Here is a 7,923-nt window from a genome sequence, read left to right as displayed (position 1 = left end):
TACAATTATCAGTGACTGCATATTATGCCTGTTCTTTTGTGACTGGGTTATCTCACTCAAGATGACTCTATAGATGCATCCATTTTCCTAGGAATTTCATAAAGTCATTGTTTCTGATAGCCTCGTAGTACCACAATTTTTGTATCCATTCATCTACTGAAGGACATCTAGGTTTTTTCCAGCTTCTAGGTATTATAAATAGGGCTGCTATGAACATTGTGGTCCATGTGTCTTTGTTGTATGTTGGAGATTCTCTGGAGTATATGCCCAGAAGTGGGATAACTGAGTCTTCACATAGGGCCATGTCCAATTTTCTGAGGAACCACCAGACTGATTTCCAGAGTGGTTGTACCAGTTTACAGCCCCACCAACAGTGGCGTAGTGTTCTCTTTCCCTGATTCCTCACCAGCATCTGCTGTTATCTGAATTTTTAATCTTACACATTCTGATTGGTATGAGGTGGAATCTCAGGGTTGTTTGATTTGCATTTTCCTGATTACTAAGGATGTGGAGCACTTCCTTAGATGCTTCTCAACCATTTAATATTCATCAATTGAGAACTTTTTGTTTAGCTCTGTACCCTATTTTTAGGAGGATTGTTTGATTTTCTGGTGTCTAACTTCATAAGTTCTTTGTATACCTTGGATATTAGACCTCTATCATATGTGGGGTTGGTAAAGAACTTTTTTCACTCTGTTGACTGCCATTTTGTTTTCTTGACAGTGTCCTTAGCCTTGCAGATATTTTGCAATCTCATTAAGTCACATTTGTTGATCTTTGATCTTAGAGCTGAAGCCATTTGTGTTCTGTTCAGGACATTTTCTCCTGTGCCTATGTGTTCTAAGGTTTTCCCTACTAATATTTTCAGTTTACCTGGTTTAATGTGGAGATCGTTGATCTACATGCACTTGAGATTTATACAAGGAGATAAGAAATGGTCTACTTTCATTCTTCTGCATGCTGAGTGCCAGTTGAACCAAAACTAATTTTTGAAGAGGCTATCTTTTTCCATTGAATGTTACAGCTCCTTTGTCAAAAATCAAGTGACCATATATGTGAGGGCTCATTTCTCAATCTTTTACTCTATTCCATTGGTCCACGTGCCTATCTATTGACCAGTACCATGAAGTTTTTAACACAATTTTTTTGTAATATAGCTTGAGGTCAGGGATGGTGATTCCCACAGATTTTTTTCTTGTTATTGAGGATGGATTTCTCAATTCTAGGTTTTTTTGTTATTCCAGATACAACTGCATATTGCTCTTTCCAACTCTATGAAGAATTGGGTTGGAATTTTAATGGGGATTGCATTGAATCTGTAGATTGCTTTTTGTAAGAGGGGCATTTTTTCAATGTTAATTCTTCTAATCCAGGAGCATGGAAGATCTTTCAATTTTATAAGATCTTCCTCAATTACCTTCTTCAGAGTTTTGAAGTTATTGTAATATAGGTCCTTCACTTGGTTAATTAGTGTCACACCAAGGTACGTCATATTGTTTGTGACTTTTGTGAAGGCTATCCTTCCCTAATTTCTTTCTTTGTATGTTTGTCCTTCGAGTAGAGAAAGGCAACTGATTTGTTTGAGATTATTTTTTGTCCAGCCACTTTGCTGAACTTGTTTATCAGCTGTAAAAGTTCTTTGGTGGAATTTTTGGGGTCACTTATGTACACTAGCATGTCATCTTCAAACAATGATATTTTTTTCCTCTTCCTTTCCAATTTATATCCTTTTGATTTCCTTTTGCAGTCTAATTGCTCTGGCCATACTTCCAGTACTATGTTGAAAAGGTAGGGGCAGATTGGGCAGCCTTATCTAGTCCTTTATTTTAGTGGGATTGCTTCAAGTTTCTCTCCATTAAGTTACATGTTAGCTATTAGTTTGTTGTATATTGCTTTTATTATGTTTACGTATGAGCTTTGGATTCCTCTTCTTTCAAAGATGTTTGACATGAAGGGGTGTTGAATTTTGTCAAGTGCTTTCTGAACATCTAGTGAGAAGAAAACATAGTTTTATTTCTTTGATTTTTTTCATATGGTGGATTACGTTGATGGATTTCTTTATATTAAACCAACCCTGCTTTCCAGCTATGAGCCTACTTGTTCATCATGAATGATCATTTTGATGTGTTCTTGGATTCAGTTTGCAAGGATTTTGTTGAATATTTTTGTATGAGTGTTCATAAATGAGATTGCCCTGAAGTTCTCTTTCCTTGTAGGGTCTTTGTGTGGTTTAGGAACGATGGTTATTGTGGCCTCAAAAAAATGAGTTAGGTAGTGTTTCATCTGACTCTACTTTGTGGAATAGTTTGGAGAGTATTGGTGTTAAGAAATCAATAAATATGTGATAGAATTCTGCACTGAACCCGTCTGCACCTGGGCTTTTTTTGGTTGAGAGGCTTTTGATGACTGCTTCTATTTGTTTAACCATTAGGGGATTATTTAGATGGTTTACCCTGTCCTAGTTACCTTTTATATCTGGTATCTATCTAGGAATTCATCCATTTCCTCCAGATTTTTCAGCTTGTTGAGTATAGGCTTCTATTGTAGTATCTGATGATTTGTTGAATTTTTTCAGTTTCAGTTGTTATGTCTCCCCTTTCATTTTTGATTTTGTTAATTTAGATACTTACTCTTTGCCCTCTAGTTAGTCTTGCTAAGGGTTTGTCAATCTTGTTAATTTTCTCAAAGAACCAGCTCTTGGTTTTGGTGATTCTTTCAATGGTTCTTTTTGTTTCTATTTGGTCAATTTCTGCTCTGAGTTTGATTATTTCTTGCTGTCTACTCCTCTTGCTTGTACCTGCTTCCTTTTGTTCTAGAGGTTCCAACTGTGCTGTCAAGTTGCTAGTGTATGCTCTCTCCCGTTTCTTAATGGAAGCACTCAGAGCTATGAGTTTTCCTCTCAGTACTGCTTTCCTTGCATCCCATAGGTCTGGATATATTGTGTTTTCATTTTCATTAAATTCTAGAAAATTCTTTGGTTATTTCTTCTTTGATCATGCTATCTTTTAATTGAACATTATTTATTTTTCATGTGTATGTGGGCTTTTTGTTGTCTTTGTTGTTATTAAAGAGCAGCCGTAGACCATTGTGATCTGTTAGGATGCATGGGGGTATTTCAATCTTCTTATATCTATTGAAGCTTATATTGTGAGTGATTATTTGGTCACTTGTAGAGAAGGTACTTTGAGGTGCTGAGAAATAAGGTGTATTCTTTGTTTTAGGCTGAAATGTTCTGTGGATGTCTTTTAAATCCAATTGGTTCATAACCTCTGCAAGTTTCACTGCGTCCTTGTTCTGTTTCTGGCGCCATAATGTGTCCATTGATGAGAGTTGGATGTCGAGGTCTCCCACTATTTTTGTTTTGGGTGCAATGTATTTTTTGAGCCTTAGTAGGGTTTCTTTTATGAATATGGATGCTCTTGTATTTAGAGCATATATGTTAAAGATTGAAAGTTCCTCCTAATAATTTTCCCCCGTAATGAGTAAAAAGTGTCCTTCCTTATCTTTTTTGATAAATTTTGTTTGAAAATCTACTTTATTTGATATTAGAATGGCTACTCCAGGTTGTTTCTTGGGGCCTTTTTCCTTGGAAGTTTTTTTTTTCCCCAACCTTTTACTCTGAGATAGTGTCTGTCTTTGTCTTTGAGATGAGTTTCCTGTATGCAGCTAAATGCTGGCTTCTGTTTATGTATCTAGTCTGATAGCCTATGTCTTTTTATTGGGGAATTGAGTCGAATTATCTTAACAGATATTAAGGAATAGTGGTTGCTGTTTCCTGCTATTTTTGCTTTTAGAGGTAGAATTATTCCAGTGTGTCTTTCTTATTTTGGTTTTCTTGCTTTGATATTTTCTTGTTTTTACCAGGATGTGGTTTCCCTCCTTGTATTGGAATTTCCACCTATAATTCATTGTAGTGCTGGGTTTGTGGTCAGATATTGTGTAAATTTAGTTTTGTCCTGGAATATCTTGTTTTCTCCATCTATGGTGATTAATATTTTTGCTGTGTATAGCAACCGGGCCTGACACTTATGTTCTCTTAGGGTCTGCATGATGTCTGCCCAGGATCTTCTAGCTTTCATAGTCTCTGTTGAGATATCAGGTGCGATTCTGATTGGTCTGCCTTAATATGTTAAATGACCTTTTCCCCTTAGTGCTTTTAGTATTCTTTCTTTGCTTTGGCACTTGGCATTTTGACTATTATGTGTTGGGAAGAATTTCTTTTCTGATCCACTCCATTTGAAGTTATGTAGGCTTCTTTTATGCTCATGGTCATCTCATTCTTAAGGGTAGGGATGTTTTCTTTTATGATTTTGTTGAAGATATTTACTGTGTCTCTTAGTTGACATTCTTCACCCTCTTCTGTTCCTATTATCCTTAGGTTTGGTCTTTTCATTGTGTCCTGGATCTCCTGGACGTTTTAGGTTAGGAGCTTTTTGGTTTTGCATCTTCTCTGACTGTTTATTCTATGTTTTCAATGTTGTCTTTGGCCCCTGAGATTTTCTCTTTCAACTCTTGTAATCTGTTTTAGATGCTTGTATCTGTGACTCCTGATTACGTTTTTAGGTTTTCTACCTCCAGATTTGTCTCTTTTATTGTTTTCTTTATTGTTTTCTTTTCCATTTTCAACTCCTCCTTCAATTCCTTCATCTCTTTGGTTCTGTTTTCCTCTAGTTCTTTGATTTCCTTTAGTGGTCTTCTTGTTCCTCTTTAATAGCTTCCATTTTTATGGTTTTTCCTCCCATTCTTGTTTAAGTCAATTATTCACGTTCTTCTCAAATATCTCCATTATCATCTTGAGGTATGATTTCAGGTCTGAGTCTTCTTTTTCTGGAGTCTTCCACATTCTGTTAATTCCTGTGATGGGTGAGCTGGGTTCTGATATTGTCAGGTTATCTTGATTTACATTGTGTAAGTTCTTTCACTTTCCTCTTACCATCTTGTTGTAGCAGTTTTGCCAGGCCGTTGTACCTGGATCTCAGCTGTTCCCAGTGGCAAATGGCCTGAGTGTTTGGTTTGGATACAATCGGCCATATTCTTCATAGGCAACATTTTATTCTTTTAATAATGTTCAAAGCTTTTGCACAAACCATACATCTACTGTGGCTGAGGAAGAAAAGTCTTAAATTCAACTTTTCATTTCTATAGTATCTAATGTCCCCACTCTATTTTTCTGGCTACATTAGTTAATTTTAAACAACATCATACTTGTAACTTCCTAAGCATGAAAATTAAAGTACAGCACATCTTAGTACCTGTATTAAGTTCGTTTTACATTTAGTCTAGTTTTTCCATTCTCCATAGTTTTTCTCATGTATAACAAAAATACTGAATTTTATTTTTCTGTACGTTCATCTGCAGGTATTTCCTTTATCAATCCAATTCATTCAATTGATGCAAAATTTATTTTAGAATTAATTACACTAGTTTTGATTAAAAGGAGCACAAACAGATGATTGTTATTTTTTAGAGATTTATCTATTTAACTTATATTAGCACAGTGTAGCTGTCTTCAGACACACCAGAAGAGGGCATTGGGTCACATGACAGATGGTTTTGAGTCATCACGTGGTTGCTGGGAATTGCACTCAGGCCCCGTGGAAGCGTAGCCATTACTTTTAACTGCTGAGCCATTTCTCCAGCCCTAGATGGTTATCTTCTAATTACATTGGTTAGAAATTCTCTGAGTCTCTTATAACTTCATACATGTCCTCAGATATTTTGTTGTCATTATTGCTACACACTCCTACATTTTTTAAGTATTAAAAATCATAAAATTTTGCAAATACAATTTTTCAAAATTAAAATGAACAGAAATCTGGAAATGGCAACATCCCATTTTAGGCCTAAACCTTTTATAAGAAATCATAATATAATAGATTTACTTGGAATAGTTTTTTTACATTCTTTCATGGTAGACATCAAGTTTTTAGATATGTGTTTTGCTGTGATGTAACACCACGGTAAAAGCTTGTGTCTAACTCCGTATAAACAGTTCCATGTGTAATTGTGAACATAAATATAAATATATTAAGTCCTCTTTATGGCTAGTTTATATTCAGCTAGCTGTCTTATACAGATCATGGCAATTTGCTTAGTGACAGCAGTGCCCAGAGTGGACTGGTACCTCCAACATTAATTAAAATCAATACAACCCCATACCCATTATATTCAAAGATCAACCTGAATAGGTAATTACTCATTGTGGGCTCAGACCTTAAGTCACTCTGGTTGTATTGATAGTTAAAGCTAAATAGGTCCTTATGTGGATCAATGACTGATACTGTTTATTTATCTGTAATTATCTTATTACTATTAAATACATATTACTTCAATTTTATATGATACCAGATTATTCTTAAATCTCATTTTATTTCCATCAAATATGCCAGTATTTTATATACTTACTTGCATATAAAACATATGTTCCATGAGACTTGTGCCTGCCTTAGCTACTATGGCTTTCATTTTCTCAGAACCTGATTTTCTTCCACTCTGATATCATTTTTAAAAATTTTTCTATGTCCTACCCTTCATTCCATGTTTTCTATCTTCTTTGCCTTTCACTTAATAAAGTTTAACCTGCTTCTTTTCATTTGATTTTGTAATCAAATTTAAAAAGACATGTCTACATTATAACAGCTTTTCCTACAGACTCCACAAACACAAAAAGCAAGACTGTCACACTACCTATCACACAATGAATAGTTTGGGATGGATTTTTTTTTTTTTACTTTATCTACAAAGACAAAATGATTGTGTTATTTATCATTCCAAAGACAGTTAAAGATATTTTCTTTTTCTACTTAGGAATCGTTGCTATGTAAATTATTGCCATATGTTACTATTTGGACTATTAATGTAATTTTTCAAATTTGAATATTAATGTATTCAAGAGACAATCAATTATTCTGAGCTTTCTAAAATCTTGTAAATATTTTTATTCAGCAATTGTATATTTAGATGCAAATAAATAAACAATGATGAAAACTATTGAAATGTAGAGAAAGTGAAAATATAATTATTTTGCATTAGTGACATAAACCAGTCTTTTATATGAAATATAAGAAAAGAAAATATGATATATGAAATGAAATATGTAAAAGAGGCTATGATGATTTAAAATTATGGATGAAGATGACACAGAGACAGATACATCAAATTAAATATGATGCAATGAAATAAATTATAAGAAAAATGTATACACCTGGGACTAGCAATGCGGTCTGTCTCATATCCTTCATTATTATTGGGACTATACCAGACAGAATGTTCTACTTTCACTCTCAAATATGATGCCAGGATCTTCATTACTTGTCAGGCAGATCACAAAATAGCTAGGATTAGGGTCTATGCAAGGTGGAACTTCACTGGAGAACCAAAGTCATTAGGGGCAAGACTGGAGATTTTATTTTCAGGCCCTGTTTTCTGTTCAGTCTCTGCTTCCTGACTCTGAATGCCATTTGATCTAATATATTACACTCCTGAAAACATGCTTTTCCCACTGAAATGGACTGTAGATTTTCAAGCTGTAAGATAAAATACACCTTTACTTTCTTCTGTTTTTATTTTCCATTTTTTATTAGATACTTTCTGCATTTACATTTGAAATGTTATTCCCTTCCCGCACCCAACTCCTATCCCCCATCCCCCTCCACTTGTCTTCATGAAGGTGCACTAGCTCCTAGCTCCTAATCACCCTCTATACCCCAGTGTCTTGGCATTCCCCTACACTGGAAATAAGCCTCTTCTCACATTGATGCCAGACACTGCTATCTTCAGCTAAATATGCAAATGGATCAATAGGTCTATCAATGTGTGCTCAGTGGTTGATGTTTTAGTTGATGGGAGTTGGTGGGTTTGGTTGGTTGGTGATGTTGTTCTTCCCATGATGTTACAACCCCTTTCAGTTCCTTTAGTCCTTTC

Source organism: Micromys minutus (assembly GCF_963924665.1).
Source record: "Micromys minutus genome assembly, chromosome: 18".
Lineage (NCBI taxonomy): Eukaryota > Metazoa > Chordata > Mammalia > Rodentia > Muridae > Micromys > Micromys minutus.
Note: the sequence above shows the minus strand (reverse complement) of the source record.